This window comes from Polyodon spathula, chromosome 10, assembly GCF_017654505.1.
Source record: "Polyodon spathula isolate WHYD16114869_AA chromosome 10, ASM1765450v1, whole genome shotgun sequence".
NCBI classification, from domain to species: Eukaryota; Metazoa; Chordata; class Actinopteri; order Acipenseriformes; family Polyodontidae; genus Polyodon; species Polyodon spathula.
The window spans coordinates 795,651-817,461 of NC_054543.1; the positions used below are offsets into that span (position 1 = coordinate 795,651).

Consider the following 21,811-nt stretch of genomic DNA (forward strand, 5'->3'; position numbering starts at 1 on the left):
CTTGTACTGCAGTACTGGACAGCACAGGAGCTTACTTAACACCCAGTCGTTAGTGATGTATTTCTAAGGGAAGCAGCTGACTTTGAACTTGCAAAGATGCAACTTGGATGCAACATCCCGGAGAATAAAAAGTAAGACAGAAAATTCCAAGAGAGAACCTTTTGCACTTCACTGAAACAGACAAAAACAGTTTCCATTTGCAAGCAGATAAAAAGCACTGAGCACGACCATTTTACCCAGTGAAAAGGTGCTCTTATTAAATGCAGCCACTCCACTTCCTCAGCAGTCCTGAAGGATCTCAGAAGCACCGCATGGTATAGTCCTGCCGACTACACATAGATCATTGCATGGGTCATTCATTTTGAAAGTGCTATAAACAACTGCAGCATTGTCAGCTATGCATTTTAAACAGCTTACCTGCTATCCAATTACCAATTTCTGCTTACTTAGAAGACTGATGGCAACTTTACATCACAGGTGAGTGAGTAACTCCATTCCAGAACGAGGAATTCATCTGAATTATTTCCATTGTCTGGCACATTGTGTCATACCTCTGAAGCTTATCATTGCTCACCACATGATCTTGGAAGATGGAGGGTGGGTATCCATGCTTAGTTTACAGAAGTGATTATCAAGCTCATGTCATTGTTTTAATGAATCAGTAGTGCATAGTAAGTAGTCCTGCTTGTAACAGGATGGTAATTTAGTTTTTACTGCATGAATTGTATTTTAGTGCTCCTACTAGCTGTATCCAAAATAGTTTTCTAGGCTGCAGTCCGAATAAAACCAAATTCAGTGATAACTGAAAACAGGGCTGATGGCTTCACAATGGGTGACTATGTCATTTGCAGTAGTAGGGTAAACCCCAATGAATTTCTTGCTATACTTCTGCAGGACTGTGTTATGGGCTGTGCTTTACAAACAGTCCAAATAAGCAGACAGTGCAGTACGTGCATCTTAAGGATGCAACACAAATCAAACAAGCAAGACCTGATTCAAGCAATGGTGCCAGTGACCTCTGCACTTAAGAGTAAGAATAAGCAAGGATGATTTACGGTTTAGGAAGAAGGAAATAAAGGCTAAGTGCGTGCTTGTGTTCCTGGAACGCACCACTGTAGTACTTTATCACTGGCACCATTTAAACAATACCCAATTGAGGGGCCTGTTTTAGTCTAATTATCTGAAATTTGTGACCATAAATGTCCTTTTGCTCAATTCGTTCACTGAAAAACAGCGAGTAATCATTTTTAATAAAACTATCCTTCTGCAACATTTCCATTCTACTTACACATCCAGATTTGAAGGGCTTTGTTTAAATTGAAATGTCACAGTGTGCTGCAAAAGAAGGGAGGTTCTGTGGGAAAGAATGGGTTGTATTCATCCACTGAGGTGCCTTCAGCAGGTTCTATTTGCTAAAGATAAACATAGAAATAAGGCACAGGGTTGTGTTTAGTTAATAAGTTTGCATACGGATAATCCTTTGAGTGTAAATACAAATAAATGCTACTTCTTCTAATGATTTAATTTTAGATGTGAAACTCTCTGTAGTCCTGCAATATATCATTTTAATCATTCATGGTCTTACATTGAATAAAATAAAGTAATATGGACTTGGCATGAGTGTCTCTTTGAAGTTAAAATATACTGTGGTAAAGAAAAGGTGTCAAGATATTTTACACAAAAGTACGGCACCTGGATAAAATATACAGAAATGAACAAACTCCTATTAACTGGATCAGCACTGTCCCAAACAAAACACGAATAACTATGTTAGATGAGAATGAATGAATGAATGAATATATATACATATACACACACACATATGGGCAGGGGGGCCTGTGAGAGAAACTATCTTCAGAATGCAATGATTCACATTTTCATTAAAATGCAAATAAGTAGAACAAATGATTCTAGTATAGATTACATAAAGCCACAGTAATTAAAAGATGATGAGTTTTTTCAAGTGGAATATTTTAATTGAGCCCCAGACATTAGAGTTTTTCAATTGATTCATTTTGTAAATTATCATTTCCTGTTGCATTTAATATTAAGTAGTATACAGTACACATAGTCTGCATTTCTAGTGTTTTACAAGGTTTGTGTCTGCGATATGCGAGTGTGTGGAAAGACGGACAGGCAGCTTACTTGTTCTATAACTGATCACTTAGGTTCTAAAAACAGTGTACTATCAACAACAACAGAAAGAACGAGAACTCACGTATCCCCCTCGGCACACTGCATTGGAAAGGGGATGTTGGGTCTTTCCAGAAAGTATAAGTTAATGATCGAGCTGGCTCTGAATGGCAGGACTATCAAACATTACGAGAGGCATGCCACACGGACCCGTCTGGCTGCTTGGAAGGCATGACGGGAGGCCCTTGTTACAATACAGCTCTGAGGAATCTTTTAGCACATGTTTCCTTCTTAAAATAATTCATTTACCAAAGAAGAATTTTTGTGCTTGGAATCAATATTAAGCTGGTGATTCAATTCCGCTCTCTGTGGTGCAGTGCTCTGCGTGAGTGTTTTTAGCAGGGATAATCCTGGGGAAAGCAGCTAATCTAGAAGCTAAATGGGGAACATTTACATAGTTTTGAGACAAAATGTGTAGCTTGAGCTTTCCTTAGAGCCACTTAAGCCACCCCAAGACACAGGTGACCAGAGTGCATCCCTTTAATTCAGGTTTGCAGAAAATCCTCTGAGCAAAACTGGACTGCTCCTTTACCAGCACAGCCTCAATTTCAGGGTTTAATATTGAGGGTCTATTCCAGTTGCTTCCCAAGTTAAAATGCTGCTTGCATGAATATGCGCAGATCTGCAAACAAGGAGAGGTTTGTACTGTATGTATGATGCAATAAAAACAGCTAGGCTCAGGCATTTAACGATATTGTGAAGTTACGTAACTGTCTAAAATAAGGAACTGCGAATGCATATACATAATTGTATTGCTGCTGACAAACAAAATATCTGATTTACATATGAGGTGAAGCATAATGAAATAACTAAACCATAAATAAGAGCCATTCCTAAAGGAAACCTGCTTTCAGGAACAAACCCCCTTTCGTAGTTAACCTAGTGTATACACACACACACAAATCACCAGTGTACACACACACACACACACACACACACACACACATACAAATCACCAGTGTACACACACACACACACAAATCACCAGTGTACACACACACACACACACACACACACACACACAGATACAAATCACCAGTGTACACACACACACACACAAAACACCAGTGTACACACACACACACACACAGATACAAATCACCAGTGTACACACACAAATCACCAGTGTACACACACACACACACAGATACAAATCACCAGTGTACACACACACACACACACACATACAAATCACCAGTGTACACACACACACACACAAATCACCACACACACACACACACACACACACACACACAAATCACCAGTGTACACACACACACAGATACAAATCACCAGTGTGTACACACACACACACACAAATCACCAGTGTACACACACACACACACACACAGATACAAATCACCAGTGTACACACACACACACACAAATCACCAGTGTACACACACACACACACAGATACAAATCACCAGTGTACACACACACACACACACAGATACAAATCACCAGTGTACACACACACACAGATACAAATCACCAGTGTACACATACACACACACACACAAATCACCAGTGTATACACACACACACACACAGAGATAACATGCAATATTTTGGTACTGGCAAATATGTTTAACCCTATTGCATGCGTAAAATTTTAAAACTAAATAGTACAAAGATGCATTAGAACACAATTTTTCTGCATCATGTTCTGCTCCTTCTGTTGTATGTCAGACTTTTGCTAATGAAATGCAGGCTTATAGAAGCTGCAGCACTGCAGCTCTGTGATGAGTGTAACACAGTCACAGCTGCCTCATGAAAGATTGATGTTTTTAATGAAATATAATTGGGAGTTGTATCAAAATCATAAAAAAAGCATCTGTAGTCCAGAACAGATGGTAGAGATTCGGATCAATACGTAGTCCGAGACTAACTGGTCCAGGTTAGCTGATTACAAATGCAGTTGTGTCCTTCACAGGTCATCTTTTAATCTAATTCCTATGAATTCAAACTTGGTTTTGACAATTTGTATTCCCTGCCTCTCTCCATCAGCTAACTAAAGAGACACACTCGTGTGTATGCCCTGCCTCTCTCCATCAGCTAACTAAAGAGACACACTCGTGTGTATGCCCTGCCTCTCTCCATCAGCTAACTAAAGAGACATACTCACGTGCATTGTTTAATGGATTGAACAGGAAGAATGAAAAACAATTCATCAATTTTACCGGTCATTTAAATCAGTCACTTATCAGCCAATTATCCCTTACGTTTCAGAAAAAGCTAGTGAATTACGCTAGGTCTTCCCACACCACTGTGTGTCTCTACTGGGGTAGGATCCAAAAACTGCCTGTGGAAGAGGTCCTGGCAAGGCAATGCACAAAGTCTTTAATAAAAAAACAAACCAGAAAGAAAGCACCTCCACACTACAGATGTCTAATTGACAGGTCACACAGAAATCTTAAAAACATGAGGTAGAAATGTTCAATCTGCAGGAGGCCTGTTTCCCACTGTGAGTTACACCACCTTCCTGGAAATCTATATTTTAAAGGTATTCAAACACATGAGATATAAAGAAAAAGCAGGTTCTACTGATCCATTATTTAATATGGAGCGTGCGAGTGCTGACTTCTGAACTTCGATGCTGGCGACACTTTGTGATGAGTGCGTAGCGACTACAATTGCTAAGAAGGATACACCGGCTCCCATTGCTGTGTGAAGATTGCGATTATGCAGAGCTGCTTTTAAATGAGGACACACACATGCATGCACACACACACACACACGCACGCATGCATGCACTTCCTTGCAGCTACTTGATTAGACCACATGGACAACAGGAACCCACAGGAAAGACCCAACACAATTCCACAGAGCTACACAGCAGAGGGTTAATCCCTGACTCCTCACACATTAGGTGTTCAATGCCAAAGTGACAGGGAATGTAAATCAAGGAAACTGTGTCATTTTAAGCTCCAGCCAGGCTGCTACGAGAGGGAAAGTGGGACGATTTAGAGTTCATCAATTATATCACATCAAACTTAGCCCCAATCGTTGGCCTGGCTGGACAGCTTTAATCCATCTTCATTTATTGAGGAAAGCACAGCCAAGCTGGTAAGATGGCAAGCGCTCAGCAGAAGAGTGGCTCCATGTGTTTATTTTAATATAATAATAATAGGCTTTTTGCAGGCTGGCTATACTGACATCCAAAACTACCACCTGCATCTATTTACCTGCATCAACATTGCATTAATGCTAGTAAATGTTCATTTGCAATATTGAAAATACATCAGTCAGCTGTGCTTGTGTTATCCTAAGCTCATTTAACTTTGATTAGAAAGGCATTAACAAAGTTATTGATAAAGCTGTCCTCCAGCCTGAGAGAGACATGCATAACTCCAGCCTGAGAGAGACAGTGCATGCCTTTTAAAAGGACCATAGTCTTAATCTCTGTTAATATGTTTTTGCGACAGAAAATAAGTTTTAAACAGTATTACTTTAGAGCATTTGCTTTGCGAGACAAGTGTAACCGCTGTTTAAAAGAAATGTTTAAGTGCTCAACCCTCACCAGACCCTCATACTGAGGGTGCTTCCACTGCAACCACACCAAGAAAGCAAATGTAAAGCAACTGCAGTCTTAAAAACTGAACTTCCTTAACATGAGATGCTCTGGGGAAAATCTGGAACACAACTCGTGTGTTTTCACTGAGTATGTGAAGGTCTATCACGAGAGGGAACAGACACAACTTCACAACCTTAATGCAATCCCCTTCGTAAAGCAAGTTTACCAAACAATTCTAAGGATGCCATTGAGAAATGGTAGCACAAATATTAGGCATTTTACGACCTTGGCAGTTTGATGCAATCTTTTAGGTATCGCCAGTTAATTCTCACACTAAGACATTCAGAGCCACTAACCTGTTAATAAGAGTGAATGCTGCAACGGTGTCATCTGTGCAAATACGCTGTGGCAATGCGAACGTGAGGATCATATTAGAGAAGACAGTACTTGAAGAAGCTCAATGTGGGTTAACACCATTTGGAAGAACAAGGAAAAAAAGCAACCCTATCTCCCAGATTGTGTGATAGTCAGCCAAACAAATGCCTATGGCTTCCCAAGGAAGTGACAACGTGAACAGTCCTGCAGCTAACTGACACCTCCAAACCAGTACATGTGGAGGCTGTCAGGATGCATTCAGTGCGGATACATGAACTCCAAGGTGTATTCCAGAATTCAAATAACAAGGGGCCAGGTTTGTTACAGGTGAAATTTACTGATAATCAGACAAAAAGCAAGCCCAAGCTTTTCATACAGAAGTTTGCTTATCAAACAGCCTGGGGCTGGCCTCCTACACACAGGCTCCCAGCACTCTTTATAGGAAGCCCTTGCTGCATCAGAACCCTGCAGGGAATACTCCTGGCTCCCAATGGGATTTCAGCCTCTGCAGCAGCAGAGCATACATCACCTGCAGCAGTCTCTGCTCCAGTGGCATGTGAGCTGAGCAGCATGATATTATTGTATTGCACTGGGATTATCTAAAAATACCCCCCAAAGAATGGATTAGGGTTATTTTCTTTTCCCAATGCAATATTGCTGGATAACATTACTCTGCCGCATATAAACAACACACATGAAACGGCATGCATCACTGTGACACAGTAGGTGACAGTTTGTATTACACTGTGTTATAAATGACAACACAGACCTTGGGGAAATACACAGTATTGCCTTCCAGGCTTTCGGTTCAGCTTTGACATTTTTGGTGGTGCTGTACTTATACCATTCTCTCTTGATCAAAAATAAATACAGAAAACAACCAGGATTTGTGTTGGATCAACTTTTTTTAAATACAGTAATACTATTTTTATTTAAAATTGAATGAAATGTATAATTACACAGATCCGTAGCTTGCTATGATGTCAAATATTAGTATTAAAGTAGACTATTCCACAATTATGAAAACTGCCAGTTTAAACATATTTATTGCAGGTCTAACACCAGCGTGTAACCAGAGTATAAGGGGGTTGTTAAAATTGTGATGGCTCTCACAGTTCTTGCATTACTGGTCTACTTCAAACCTGCAGCGTTTTCATATTCTATGCACACATCCTACCTGACAGATATTAGGCTGTGTTTTTCAGAATATTACTGTCAGTGGGGGCGACTTCTGACCGCCCCCTAATTATAATAAAGCTAATAAGGCATATTAATCATATTAATTAGTATGGGGGTGTCTCCTTGGTTAGTTATATCCCAGGATGCACAGCCTGGTTTCTGTAGTGACAAGCACAGAGCTCTTATTTCAGCTGTGCAGTAGCTGTACCCGATAACAGTTCCTACTTCACTCTACAGCCCTGTGCTTCTAAAGAGTTGCTCAGACTTGTTCCTTATGAACTGCTATTCTTTAGTGTGCAACTTTGACCTGTAAAGAACCCAGAGGACTCATTGTGCCATGAATGGCTTGGTTCTTACAGCACTGATGGACTGCGAATGTGTGGAACATTATACATATGAAATGCTCAGAGCCTTGGGCAAGCGTTTAAAAGACCCAGATATTGTTATTGCCTTGGTTTCCCACTTCAAAGTTAGACTGAGAGCTAGACTGAGAAACAGCGCTCACTATTTCACGAAGAATAAGTAAAAGCACATTCAGAAGAAGCAGAAGGAGCACCTTCAGGGATGGAGATTCCTCAGGGTTTCAGCCTATTGCAATGTGACAGCAGCACACAAGTTACACTGCTCATGTATACAAAGCTCTGTGATTCTGTATCATAATCCTTCTCTAATTAAACTAGGAATGTGGGTTATGAATACCAGGCGAATGTTTGGTAACCTACTCACAGGAGACTGATTGTCAAAAAGTCTTGGGCTTGCCAGTAGTGTGTTATTAAGATCTAGCCAATGTAATAAATGTTCAATTTGTATGGGCTGGCCAGCACAGAAACACACTTCTGAGGCTGCTTAGTAAGACCGTGTGAGTGTTCAGGTCCTGCCGGGAGTAAAGAACACACAAGTGTGTTGGAGATGAACGGCCAAATAATACATCAATCCAGCGATCACACACTAAAAACAATAAAACAATGAGAAAACTAAACTTTTATTTAGAAAGGATGTACCGGGTGGCTGTTCAGTGCATTACCAAACTAAACAAATACAAACATGCTTCTTTAGAAAAACACACTGCTAAACAATAACGTCGAGGATTATTTTCCTGCAACCTGGGCAACAAACTACAATCTAACTGACGAAGCTAACCAAGCAAATCAGGAGAGAGCCGGTAAGGGTGATTTGTCGCCTGCAAGACAATTGAACAGTTGGAAGGGCAATGCTATGGCAACAACACAGCGCTCCTTTACGGAATGTGTAGTACTGTGTGCATGTCTGTGCTACAAAAACTAAACAAAATCAAAGAATCTATACAGTATAAGATACAGTAGCCCCAGCAGATCAGGCTCAGGTAACACAGACACAAAGCAACAACACCTTCTCGAAACAAAAACTCAGCTATTCCACTCCTGCACTCCAGCCTCACTGTTAAGCTTGAACACACCATTACCTTGTTTTGCACTTGCCAGCCAAAGCTGAAAAGCTGTAGAATAGAAAGATGCTATCAAGCTGTAGAATAGAAAGATGCTATCATCTAGTGCTGCTTGTAGGTTAACCCCCGTCACAGTGAAGACAGTCTGCACAGCCACACAGCACATGCATCTTCCAACCATTTACAACCGACAGACCTGGAAGTACCAAGAAGAACGTTTTAATTGAGTCAATTGAATCCAAACAAATACCGATGATTAAACACTGAAAATGGTTCTGAAAGATTTTGGGCCCTGTCATGCACGGTCTGGAAACAAAGGAAAAAATAAATCTGCAATATCGTTTAATACTTTACCATCCTCATCATCATTACAGTATCCGCTGACTTATGTACAATGAATGACACCATCATTTCTCCATGGCTACCCTCGAACACAGACACGCTATATTTACAGGATAAATTAGACTGCCATATTTCTCTCAGGCTCTTTAACTTCAATTTCTCATGAGTGGATGTGTTTTTATCAAAGACTGGAGCTGGGGGGGGATCATCCGGATTTCTATTCTTCATTATTAGCCTCGACCCAGGACTATGGATTTTCAGGCAAGGACATTGACTTATTTTATGCAAAATGTGATTCCATATTAAAGAGTTATTGAATACATCTTCCTTCAAGAATAGTGCTTACTGAACTGAAAAGCTGAAGTCAGACAAGACCAAGGAGGTGTGAAAATCCTTAAGAGGCAAGTGAATCTTAAAAGTAGTTTAAGATGCCGAATAAAGCACTAAGTGCTCTAACATTTTCACACGAGTGCCTACTGTTTCTATATCAGCGATTAGTGAGCAGAAACTGAAATTCTCACAGCCAGAGGTTTCCATGCAGGCAGGTATTTAAAGGATATCAATGGCACATGTTGAGGTGTGTGTCGGTGCTAATGCCCAGGTGTCTAGGTTTGCTGAGTGTGCTACAGCTGTGTTACAGATTGCATTTTCATTTGTGCCAGTGTGTAAACAATGCTGAGCCCTCCTATCAAGTGGCTGCATTTCACACCCTGTAAAGAGAAAGCAAACTTGACAAAGGCATAGTTGACATGTCCCAATGAGCATTGTAAACAGTATCTGTGTGTTCTGCTTTACAGGGCAACCGGTCTCATAACAATGCATGCGATACAAGCTGTTTCTGAACCAAGCACAGCTATTGAGGGGACAACCTTTCATGGGATTCCAGACAGCATGGTTTTAGACAGTATAATGTGGGTGAGTCATCGTTTGGGTAACAGGAACAGCGTCCGTTTGATGTGTCTCACACACACACACGATACTGTGTGCTATTACTTTGAAATGAACACACACACACACACACACACACACACACACACACACACACACACACACACACAGAGACAGAGACAGAGACAGACACTACATCTAATTAAAAAGCAGTCTGTGGAGATTATGAAAATCTGTATGTGGCCTTCACAGTGAAATGGACGCCTTTTGTTTCCTTTTCAAAAGGACCAGCCAATTTTCAAAGTTTTTTTTTTTTTTAATTTCCCTTCACTTGAGAGCAAAATTCAAGACTGAAAAGCAGCCAGCGACAAGCTCTCTGCTCATGTTACCCTGTAACCCTTTCTTCCACACGGCCCTCTGGCAGATGGCTCCTTGGTCTCATCAATGCACACAATCCTCTGCTGAGGTCACGCCTCACAGGCTTTCTGACTGGCATTTAAATAATAAAACAAATAAAAAGGGATTTTTGTAAAGAGAAGCTGTACCCCAACAGATGCTTCTAATTGCAGCCATGGAAATTGTGATCAAACACGCCTCGGCATCTTAAAAACTGCACAAGCAGCTCGAGAACCTTTGAGATCACGCTTTTAATTGCTTTATTTTTAGAAATGATGACAATGTTCCCCAGGGTCACAGGAATCTGTTAATTCCGTGTTGTAACACACAGAGGGTAGTATTGCTAGTAAATACAGTATAATCGTAAATCTTGATAAACTACTCACTTCTAAATCTTTTGTAGTCATTTTTGTATTACTTCAGTATAAATACATGTTAATTTGGATTCATGTGTTGCTTTTTACTGACTTTATGTGAACGAAAAGACACATATTTGCCCGTTTTCCCATTGGAAGTAGTGATATTTTGAAATATCACTGTCCTGGTCACAAAAGCAAAGTTTGTGGGGAATAATAGCCATTTTCTATACTTTTGAGGCATAAGCAATTAGGAAATAACACTTACTACCCAGGAACAAAAAAAAATAAAAAAATTTGTCACACGGTGTTATTAATCTTTGATTCCTACTTTATTTGCTGCCACCTGGTGGTAAATGGAGGTAATGTTAAAACAGCTGTGATTACGCACACCTAACAAATTCACCATTTCATTTTTTTGCAATCAAGTTTTCTACAGGGAGACAAGATAAAATAACAGCATTGACTTTCTATGTCACGTGGCCATCACTGGGAACTTAATAACATTTACTGATCATTAAAAAAGTCTGAATAAACATCTGCTAATTACATATTGATTTTTCTTATGCGTGTAACCTGGGCAATAATTCATAATCACACCCATCTGTTTGATATTATTTCAAAACATTCCCAGGTATAAATACAGGTCGGCTAGGTTTTAAAATAATAATACAAGATTATTTCAAAAACACAGTATACCAGTAATTTTAACATGTCTACCTGCCCCAGTCTGCATTATCTTGCTGTTCTTAATAGGATCACCACAGTTTAGGCAGTGTACAGAATGATAACTAAATATATATATTTTAAAAAGGCATCCTTCTCATCATTCCCTCTAGTGAACCCGGATCACCACCGACAAGTCATAGGACACAAGCGTATCAATGCACTTGTACCTACAAGTCCCCAGGTCTGCCTAACTTGCAGCGTCCCCTTACATCGGACACACAGTTACATAATAAACAGAAAACAATACAAGGATGATGATGATTGATGCTCTACATGTTCACTGTTGACTTTTTAAACCTTGCCTCTTGAAAAGCTTTTCATTTTGAATGCAATGCTGATTAGACCAGATGTTGCCACTCTGTACTGTGCACTGAGCTAATTAAATACTTTTCACCAGACTGCAGCTTCCACAGCTAAATCAATTCACAGCTGGAAGGAGGTGGAGCTTCCACATGGCAGGGCTTGCAGAAACACAAGGCCGTCTGGAAATAATTGGCTTGTCCATCTGCAAATAGGGACTGGCAGACAGGACTTCCAGATCGGTCCCACTCCACCTCATCTGTATTCTGCACCATGTGATGCCCCTAGGTTAAAGGAAATGAATATTGATAACAATGGGCGACCCTGATGAAGGCGGCTGTCTGAAGTGGCCACCTGTCCCACAGCAGATTCTGCACAAATTGTGAACAGCCACTTCACTGCTGAATTCAGCTGATAAATTCTGTATAACACTTGAGAAATGTCTAATCTAATTATGCTGATCTGTGACATTCACAAATAGCCACATGCAAAAAAATAAATAAATAAAAAAATGTTAACATACAAAAATACGTGTCAGTGAACCGAGGCCAGAGCTTCACGACGACACCTGTAGGACTTGACTGTTTTCAGTTTCATGAAGCCTTGATGGAGAGAGGCTGTCGTCAAAGCATCAGATGAGAGTCTCCTGCTTCATTTACCCAATTCTTTTCATTGAATATTGTGATTAACCAGAAGTGATTTCCACAGCCTCTTTGAAGAGATGAATGATTTTCTTTATAACTACACGGACTTGATGTAAAAAGAAAGCGTTACAGACATTTGCAATATGAATCTAAACTAATAAGCCATAGCAGAAACTAACCTGCAGATGATTCTGCACAGTGGTAAAGCCATCAGCTTGCGCTGTGGAAATTCGTCAGTGTGTGCCCAGTCTCCTGCTGATCAAGACGGGTATCCATTGCAGAACAATACAGGACTGGTTCAAGTATAATCCACACAGCCCCTATACACATATTCCAAAGTAACAGTTCAAATTTGCTGCTTTTTTTTTTTTTTTTTTTTTTTAAGATTGTGAAACATTTCCCAATTACCTTTCCTAATAGTCAATTTCAACCAAAGGATGAGAGAGAAAAAAATGGATGTATGAGAACAACATGAGCCCCAAGTGCAATGTCTGACGGCAGTGTGACGGTAATGTGCAGGAGAGTGGAACTGCCTGGCTGCTATGTACAAAGACTGACTTTAGATTACGGGCTGGAGTATGTGAATTGCCTTGTGCTTATGTGGAGGACTTTACATCAAGCTGAAGACAGAGAGTGGACTGCGATAACAAATGAAGAGTGCAGCAACAGGCAGTCTGCAGGGAGCAGCTTGAATACTATTTGCTGTACAGTAGAGCAGCAGACCAGCTCTCGTTTCTGCTTCTACATTTCCCATGCTGGCATCTCAGTAAGCTCTGCACAGCCTCAAATTAAAGACAGAAGAGATGAACACATTTTACTGGGTCTCCTTGATTGAGCTCCCTATCTAGCAAGCCACCTGTCCGACACGTCTGCGCCGGGCTATGTGTCGTCTGTGAATAATCAAACAGGGAAACAGCCACGTATTTATTGTATTGCAAGTAGAATACGCCCCAAGACAGAGCCGTTATTTTTCAGCGCAAGGCTTTTCCAGGCATCTGCTGTGCTGCTTGCACTGTGATCTTGGCCCTGGTAATTGAGGATGATGAATGATTTGACCCACTCCTGTATTCAAGGAGGAGAGAAAAAACAAAAGCAGCCTGGTGAGCAAAGTCTAGGGCACGGCTTAGCCTATGAAGAAATAAGAATGCAAGTCGATACAGGCAAGGATTCCCTGTGGGTCCCGTCCCTACTATACTAAATAATGCAAGAGGGAGTCATATATCTTGTAACACAGGTAAAGACAATCACTAATATTGATCTTTCAGCTTGGGACAGAAGATGTGAAGCAAAAATATAATAGTATCAGGTAGATGGGAGGAAACCGAATGCTGCCTTTTATAGAAACAGGGTGGCAAGTTTAACACAAAGAGGTTCTCAAAAACTGTAAGGCAATACTGCTTATTTGAAAGTAACTCCCAAATAAATGACATTATAGACTTCAGAGGCCCATGACGGCTGGGCTTAGAAACACAGCTGGCATTAGGCTTTAAGTAACAGCTACAGCACAGTACCTACAGTACAACTATTAGCACAGGAACAACACTTTCCTATATGTTCATCCACTTTCTATCTGCTAACATTATCTGTAGAAATCAGACAGTAACCAATTCTAAATACACCACACCTACAGCATGCCATCTGTTTGTATGTGGTTTTCTAGGGCAGTGTTTCCCAGCCATGTTCCTGGCGGCACGTCGTGTCAGCTGATTCGTTCCAGCGCAGCGCTCAATTGCTTAATTGAACAGTATCAACAAACGAAGAGCTTGAAAAAAATGGGAAAATGCCCAGTTAATCACTTTAATAGTTCAATGAAGGGTTCAATTAAGCAATTGAGCGCTGCGTTGGAACGAAAACGAGCATTACACTTCACCCTTGTTATTTCACAGATGTGGCTGATACACGGTTTATTAGATTGCACAGGTACTATACTTCACTGTGCAAGGACTGTTCATACCCTTACTAAAATAACCAGGGGGGAATAACAACGGAATACTGTTTCTGAAGGTTTGTTTGTATTTGGTTTTTAGAACAACCACTGAAATCACCAGCCTAAGGCCACTTGAGAGAATGTTTAAATACTTACACACAGGAAGGGTCCCCAGTGGCTCTCCCTAGTACAAGCATGGCTGTTTGGAGTGCAGGGAGAGCCATATGGGCGGAGTTCAAATCTCACACTAAGCTGCCAATATTGGCTTGAGACCCACACAGAGCACACTTTAGCCTTTGCAATATATAAAAAAAACAAACAAAATAAATAAATAAATACATACATAAATAAATGCATTATATACAGACCCTAACACAGCTTGAGAAACTCCTACAATGTTTCTTTAAGTATACTCGACACACATGCATATTTGTTCAACCATCCCAAATACAGACTAGCAGCAACAGATACAACAATAGGGGGACAGAAGACTTTACCCATGAGAAGAACGAGCTCTGGCAGCTCCTGTGCTAAACCCTATTTGCACTAAATGTTATCCCCACTTTGAAATCTCTCTTCTTTCCCGCCATGTTAAAGTGTGCAAGTACTATACATCTTGTAAAACATTAGATAAGGTGGCAAGTGTATCATGTTAACAAATATTCCCAGTTGTGTTTAGGAAAGGGCCAGAAGGTGCAACAGCTTAAACAAGGGTAGCAATTCAATGAAAGCTATCTCACGCTGCATCACATACTTCCCTTCAACAATCAAACAGCCTCAGTTGGAAACACGATGCAATAACATAAACAAAGGACCATCTGGCAAGATTCATTAAGACAGGTTGGAAACTAAAACATTAATCAGTGCAGTGTTTCAAACGACCTTCACAAGGCTGTATTATAAAATGATCTGTGCAAAGTTTATGTCATTTTATATTGCAGATAAACTAACCTGAGCATGAACAACTAAAAAATAATAATTAAAAAAATAAAATCTTCGTTTGGTGCTGCTATGTTATTGACTGACAGGATCACAGTTTACAATGAGTATTTCTTAAAGACAAGTTAATTAAAACTCTACACAAATGAACTGGAATGGAATGGTAGTTTAATTTTCGGTACGTCATATTGGCCAGTGATCTAAAAACAAGTTTATCATCTATAAGACTACAAAAAGATGGAAACGAGGTCCTTAAAGTACACAAATTGTGTTGGTGGTCTTTCTGATTGCAAGCACAGTCTCCATGTTCTTATAAACTTCAGTGTGGTATAATTAAATTAAAAAACAAGGATTTTGTTTTACATCATTGTTCAGATTTTCTATGAATAGGGGTGCATGGAATTTGCAGGTTTAGTGTTCAGACAGTGCGACACAGTAAAGGTATTAAGCAGCCTGTAACCTTGGACCACAACCGCTGTCCGCGTCTCCTGATTCAATTCCCTGAATTCCAATGCTCCCTCCGTATGTCTAGCAATCAAAGCTTGTACACAATCCCATTATCTCTGAGCAAGTAAATACAGCTATCTGATTAAATTAGCCCAGGTACTGGAATGACCAAAGAGAAAAATCACCTGGGTTATAAATACGAGAAGATGATTTTTTTTTTTTTTTTTTTTTTTTGTATTTCTTTCCCTGTTCAAAGTAACCACACACACACACACACAGAGCTCATTAAATGTATATATGCATGTATGTGCAAGAGTGTGTGTGCATGTACATGCATTCCGTTTAATAATATGGATTTTTTAAGCCTAATAGACTCAGTCTGTTCTTTACCACTAATACTTTACACCTCGTCTTGAAATATTCGGCAGCTCAAAACCATTTTTTACCAACTCATCCACCTACACCACCTAGATCAATAACACGTGCACAGTGAGATCTCATGGAGCTGCACTCTGCCAATAGCAAGACCCTGGCTTGGTCTGGTCTGGTCTGTGCCCTGTAGAAGATTGCTTCACATTAGTCAACAGAAGCTATATTAAACTTTACTAGCTAAGGGAGCCTTAGACTTGCCACTGCAAAAACCTTCCTCCATATACAGGAGACAGACACCCCTAACCCTAAAATACGGACCTTCCAACACTGTGTAGACTCAACACGCAGACACACCTACCACAGCTATGACCATGTGTGTGCTGGCTTTTTTTTTTTTTTTTTTTTTTTAAACAAATATATTTAAAAAATTTGCCCCTCTCTCTCTCCCTTCCCTCGTCCCTTCCCCTTCCCCCATAACACACAGTGCAACTAACAATAATGCATGGAGGAGGATGCAAGTATTCACTAGGATAAGATACTAATACTTCATGTGTAGCTCTTTTAAACCAGTCAAGTTGCTAAGTGGTTCACGCTTGTATGCTTCTTTTAAACAGTGTAATAACACAGGCAATTAAACATTGCCATAGAGGTCTGCAAGCATTAACAGTGCAATCAGTTCCACTACATCTGTTTTTCCAGTGCCTTTTATGTGGGATTCCTTACTATTCTGCATGACACTTATTGACACAGTTCTTGATCTGGCATTTTAAACATTTCCAATGCTATTCTCTTCATATGACAGGAACTCCATCAAAACCTTCTGAAGAAACGAATATTCTTTTATTGGTATGCCATATTCACAACATAATGCACATTGTTTAATAAAAAACATGCGACAACAATCTAAAAAAAAAAAAGATCTATCATCAAGACCTACAGTACTGTGTATTCAACTTTACAGAAACGTTTTATTAAAAAAAGAAAATCAAATGCAGCAGGTCGTGCTATACTGCCAGAGTCAGTCAAAATAAAGTTATTTACTTATTTTTTTTTGGTTTGACAAACTTTTAACTTCAAGTTTATACCACTAAATTATACAAAATTCAGAAAATGCAATAAAATAATATATACCTATCTGTATAAAGGCAGTCATTTGGATCTAATACATATAGTCACTGCAGAAAGACTGACGAGGTATTGGAAATCCCATTAATAATCTTCTCCACCCTATTTTAATACATGCTATGTGGATACTGTGGATCAATGAGAAAACCTCCAAAAAACTATCAAGCAAAGACGCTACATGAAGACATGACTCCACACGCTGAGATTCACAGTAATATAAAGCATGGATAGATAACTCCTCGTCTTCTCCATCCTGGCTGCCCTCCTGCTCTCTGTTCATTAACAGATCTCGCTTAGTCCACTCACGGTGTGAAGCCTTTGCACGACATATAATCAGCTTCAATCACCTGCAGTCATTCTAACCACATGCATTGCCCAGAATGGTTTATTACTTCTGGTCACAGCAGAGTCAAATCGGTCCAGTCAATATGCCTTGATCCCCTGCTGTCAGTCACTAAGTCCTGTGTTGAGCTCTCATTACCCCTCCCTTTAAAATATATATTCCCATCAGCTTCACAAGCACCAACATCCCATTATGCTTCATCATCTTCTGTAGCCTAATTCCACCTGCCCCTCATTGTATTCCACTGCTGCCTGCCCCAGTCCTGCTCAGCACAGCACTAGGGACTATGAAGCGTTCTTCATCTTCTTGCCTTTGTAGACAAGTTGAACACCAAAGAACAGTAACTGTAGTTTCATATTGCAGACGTGCGTCTATAGTGCTCAAACAGTTCCACAATCACCGAAGATACAGTAATGCGGATTCATCCACACACCGCCCTCCGACGACACTGAACAACCCTGCACTCCGTAATTCTCTTGTAATTTAGCAGGCCTTTAAAAAAAGCACATATGCATGTTACGCACGTTACACATGTTAAAAATGTGAAAAAGACCACAAGGAAAGGTGTCCAGCGGAAACATTTGAACCTTTCCAAGGTACAACAAAATAAAGCTTTTGGCTCTGCAGCACTCATTACACTCCTCTTCTGACCTGGGGTTCTTCTATTATCAGAAATGTGACACAGCAGTTCACAGTTCAGAGCTTCTCAACACTTGACAGCTGCACGATGACAGTTGCTTCTGAATTCCACTTCTCTATTCTTTCACATCTCAACTTAATTGCCTCAATGGCAGAAGATCACATGACTCCAAATGAATGCTCTGAAAGCCTTGAAAGAAAAAAGAAAAAAGTTTGCCAACATAAAGTTATTAAAAAGTGATACGTGTCCTTTCCACCGCTTTTGAAGGTCTTGACCTAACAGCTGCTTCTGACACCATAGATCACGGCATTCTTCTTAACCACCTTCAGACTTATGCAGGGATCTCTGGAACCTGTCTTTCCTGGATGTCCTCTTACCTATTAGGACACATGCAGTCTGTCTTCTATGCTGGATGCAGATGTGTCGCAAAACCAGTCACTTGTAGTGTCCCTCAAGGGTCTGTTCTTGGGCCTCTTCTCTTCAACATCTATAAGCTTCTCCTGGGTCACCTCATCCGCCAACACAGCCTCATGTTTCACTCCTACGTTGTCGACACCCAGCTCTACTTAAAACCTTGGAAGCCCCTCTGCCATCATCCGGCTCTCGGCTTGCAAGCAAGACATCGAGGCCTGGATGTCTGCCAGTTTTCTTCAGCTGAACTTTAGCAAATCTGAACTCCTTCTAGTAGGATCTAAAACTCTACTTATGAATCTCAATATAGCTGCCCTGAGCCTCGGAAAATGTCTGCTGTTGCTTTCCCCCACAGTACGAGGCCTTGGTGTACTTCTTGACAACAACCTCTCCTTTGATACCCACATCTCCTCCGTGGTCAAATCTTCCTTCTACCAAGCATTCAAAATTCTAAAAAAGCATTCAAAATTCTAAAAGGTATTGACAGTGTCGAACCAAGGGACTTTTTCAGCCTGAAAAAAGAAACAAGAACCAGGGGTCATAAATGGAGTTTAGACAAAGGGGCATTCAGAACAGAAAATAGGAGGCACTTTTTTACACAGAGAATTGTGAGGGTCTGGAATCAACTCCCCGGTAATGTTGTTGAAGCTGACACCATGGGATCCTTCAGAAGCTGCTTGATGAGATTTTGGGATCAATAAGCTACTAACAACCAAACGAGCAAGATGGGCCGAATGGCCTCCTCTCGTTTGTAAACTTTCTTATGTTCTTATGTTCTTATCTTTGAAGCACCTCCACAGTCTGTCTCTACCTTTCCCTCCCAGATGCAGATACACTCTATCATTAATTTGTCTCTTCTCAACTCGACTAATGCAACTCTCTCTATCGTGGGCTCCCTGCACGTGCCATAAACCAACTGCAGTTAGTTCAGAATGCTGCTTCCAGGATCGTTACCAGATGTAAAAAACATGAACACATCACCCCCCATCATGCCCAGCGGCTACCTATAAAGTTGAGGATTACTTTGGACCAGGACTATTGCACATCCTGTTGTGTGTAACTTCTTGCCGAACTGCCACATGCTGTGCTGGGCAGACTCACACATAGATTAAATCAATCCGGTTTATTTATTGATATTTATTTATCAACAACCAGAAACAAACAAATAAAATGTTTATTGATTTGTCATCTGAATGCAGTCTGTCTCCCCATTGTCTTATTGCTTGCCAGAGCATTTCTCAAATGGCCAGCATCGACATTTTCACATCAAGGGGAAGCAGAGCACAAACATCTCCCCTAATGGAAATATTGAATTAAAAAAAAACAAATGCATTGTCTGGAATGAAAATAAGATTCCTGTTGCATAGCGGTTTGAGTCATTTCAGGTTACAGCATTTAGGCAAAAAACAATATTGTACTCCATTTCAGATGACCAAAGCCATACTATATGTGAACATGCTGTCAAAACACAACAAACCCAAGTCTGTGTCTTACATTAGATTAGGGAAAATGCTAATTGGAATCTCGTAGTGTATTTCAAAAGTGGCTATTGTTTGTCCTTGTAGAGCACCAAAGAAACAAGTTCTCATGCTACAAGGTTTACAGTGAGCGGTACTCAGATGAGTCTGAATCCCCTCAGATAACCCTCTGGGGGATCACTGTGTCGGCTAACCTTGTTTCTGGAAGAAGGAAAGGCTGAAGCTTTGCCATGACACACATGTCCAAAACAAACCTGAGTGCACTGCCATCACTCACTTCAAACATTAACATTACAGTTCTCACATCAGGGACTTATGATATAATGAGAATAATACATCTTTAAACACACTCTGTTCGGACACTTTGAGAGCTATTAAATAATGTATTGTACAAGCAGGGCTGAGATCCATCACACTGTCTTTGAAAAGGTAAGCCTGCAAGAGGCCACAGTGGAGAAATCACAGCCGCTTTCCACTCTGGGAAGGAGGAGAGCGCTCAACCGGGCTCTGAATTGTAACACCCCAGGGCAGCCCCAAGTCACAGCTCTTAACATTTACAAGACAGTGAGTCTAACAGTGAAACCACGAGACAGAACCACAATGTTCACATCCTTCAGCCACTACAGATTGTATTCTCAGAAAACCAACAGTGGAAGCAAGTGACCTACAGTATAAAGTCAACTCAAAGTCCTTATTTTTACTTTATCCATCTGGTTATTGCAAAAGTTACTATTTTATTCAGGTTCCTCATTTAGAAATGTGCCACCCTTATGCCTTGATTGTGTCGGTCCGCCTGTCTGTCACACATGGTGATTTGCACCGATCTTCATCAAGCATTGCACACACTAGTCTCCTATAGAGATGTCAGACTGCATTTGGGTAAAATCTGACCACCTTGTTTTTTCTGCAAATGCAACTATGAGGATTCCTGAAAGGGTCTGCACTGGTTAAATATTCCTGAAGTAAGGGTTACAATCCTATAGCATTTCTCGCCTTTAAGGTTCTGTCATTGTATAATGACATCAGTGTTTGATGATCGTTGCACTGTTTTTGAATTTAATTAAAACAATAAACAAATCAGAAAGTTCTATGTTTGAACAGCAGCAACTGATTAAGAAAACTGCTTGTAATCTACAGAGGGACTGACTCCCACAAATTAGTCATCAGTCCCCTGCAAGCACGAACTAGCATTTTAGAGGGTTAATATTTTATGGCAAAGTAGTCATCTCAAATAAAGAAACATTACAGTTTGGTTTTTAATGAGATGTTGAGCTCACAACACAGCTGCTTATTGAAATGAGTAAGAACAGTTCTATTTAAATTAGGCTTATGAAAGGAAAAACGTATTAATGCTAGGTAGGAACCTTTACTTTGGAGGACTGATTATCAGGACTATGCAATTAAGATGGAGTATGTATCAGTGGTAATTCAAGTCTTTCCTTCCTCAAAATACTTGCTGGAAACCCTTCCTCAGTGAGTGCTGAGCAGGGGTGTGCAGTGTGCACAGCAATCAGATGCTGTCCATCATGTCTTCAGCAGTTACTGTACCCATTTGAATTTGATGATCAAAGTTCTGAACTTTCCCTTTATCCAAGTGTTAGGAAACCAACAAGTCTCGTGACCCCATTTTAGCAAATTCATACTAGCTTCTATCACAGGGATACAATCACTTTTCTACCAGCAATTAGGAATTCCGACAGTGCTGCAATAAACCTATAAGGCAAAAAAAAAGGATTTAGTAGCCAAGCATACCCGTTGACTCAATTCCTGCACTAGCTGAGAATATT

General features: G+C 40.3%; 1 protein-coding gene across 2 annotated transcripts in view; it reads right to left on the reverse strand.

Moving 5' to 3' along the window:
* atrnl1a (attractin-like 1a) overlaps positions 1 to 21,811 on the reverse strand; it is a 163,324-nt gene that overhangs the window by 34,103 nt on the left and 107,410 nt on the right. The gene's annotated exons all lie outside the window — the stretch shown is intronic.